General features: G+C 46.8%; 1 pseudogene; it reads right to left on the reverse strand.

Moving 5' to 3' along the window:
* Positions 1-477: 477 nt before the first annotated feature.
* Positions 478-1711, reverse strand: part of LOC102370956 — a 3300-nt pseudogene continuing 2066 nt past the window's right edge.

The raw sequence follows: 1711 nt of genomic DNA on the forward strand, positions 1-1711 counted from the left end.
GCAGGGGAGATCATGCTCAGGGGCAATCAGCATGGGTTCACCAAAGGCAGGTCCTGCCTGACCAACCTGATTGCCTTTTATGACCAAGTAACTAAATCCTTGGATGATGGTGTCACCGTGGACGTAGTCTTTCTAGACTTTAAGAAGGCCTTTGACACTGTCTCTCACCCCATCCTCATCAATAAATTAAGCGACTGTGGCATTGATGCCTGGCACTGCCAATGAGAAAAGGATGATGGAGAGCAAGTAGCCTGGCTCTTACGAGATGTGAGCAGTGGGGTACCCCAGGGCTCAGTCCTCGGGCCTGCACTGTTTAACATCTTCATCAGCGACTTGGACGAGGGGGTGGAAAGCACGCTGTCCAAATTTGCTGATGACACTAAGATGTGGGGCGAGGTGGACACACTTGAAGGGAGAGAGAAGCTGCAACTAGATTTAGACAGACTACAAAAGTGGGCAGATGAGAATAGGATGGGGTTCAACATAGGGGGACATTGGGTGAAAGCGCTTAGTCCCCTCATCTTCTGAATCGCTAGAACTGTTTTCACTGCTGGGCAAAGAGGATGACGAACTTTTTGAGTCAGACGAACTGTCATCAGAACTACTCATTTGGACTGTGATACTGGCTTTGGCCTCTAGCTCTCTCTCAATATCATCCATAGGAGAAGATGGAGACATCTTTTCTTTGGGTGGAGAATTTTTAACGTTGTTTGGAGTCTTATTGGCATTTCACATTTGCTGCTGTTGCTGCTCAATATGAGATTGAACTAACTGCTTCTTTCAGCTCTGGCTTTCTTCACAGTGATGTTACTGCTAAGTTTCTCTAGGCAACATTCTCCAGTGTCGTGGTTGATAATTAAGATACATTCTTTTAAATAAGGCTTCTTTGAACCCTTGAAAACAGTTACTGGTGGGGTAGAACCCTCAATGTTTGGCAGCATTATTGTTACCTGTTCGCCTTTGCCAACTTCAAGATCTCCTTCACAGGATGTATCAATATACAGCCACTGGCAGTAATATTTGAACACTCGTGGCGCATGGGCCAGGTCCCGGAGGACTGGAAAAGGGCCAATGTGCTCCTCATTTTCAAGAAGGGGAGGAAGGAGGACCCAGGCAACTATAGGCCAGTTAGTCTTACCTCGATCCTAGGCAAAGTCTTCGAAAAAAATTATCAAGGCTCAAATTTGCGAGAGCCCGGCAGGACAAATTATGCCGAGGGAAAACCAGCATGGGTTCATAGCAAGTAGATCATGCCTGACTAATCTAGTCTCTTTTTATGACCAGGTTACAAAACGCCTGGACGCAGGAGTAGGGGTTGATGTCGTATACTTAGACTTCAGGAAGGCCTTCGATACGGTATCCCACACCATACTGGTAAACAAGTTAAGAGGCTGTGACTTAGATGACTACACATGTACCGATACTCTTCAATATCTTCATCAGCGACTTGGACGAGGGAGTGAAGTGTACTCTGTCCAAGTTTGCGGATGACACAAAACTGTGGGGAGAAGTGGACACGCTGGAGGGCAGGGAAGAAATACAAGCAGACCTGGACAGGTTGGACATATGGGCAGAAAACAACAGAATACAATTCAACAAGGAGAAATGCAAAGTGCTGCACCTAGGGAGGAAAAATGTCCAGCATACCTACTGCCTAGGAAATGACCTGCCTGGAGGCACAGAAGTGGAAAGGGATCTTGGAGTCCTAGTG

Source organism: Alligator sinensis, unplaced genomic scaffold (genome assembly GCF_000455745.1).
Source record: "Alligator sinensis unplaced genomic scaffold, ASM45574v1 scaffold534_1, whole genome shotgun sequence".
Taxonomy (NCBI): domain Eukaryota; kingdom Metazoa; phylum Chordata; order Crocodylia; family Alligatoridae; genus Alligator; species Alligator sinensis.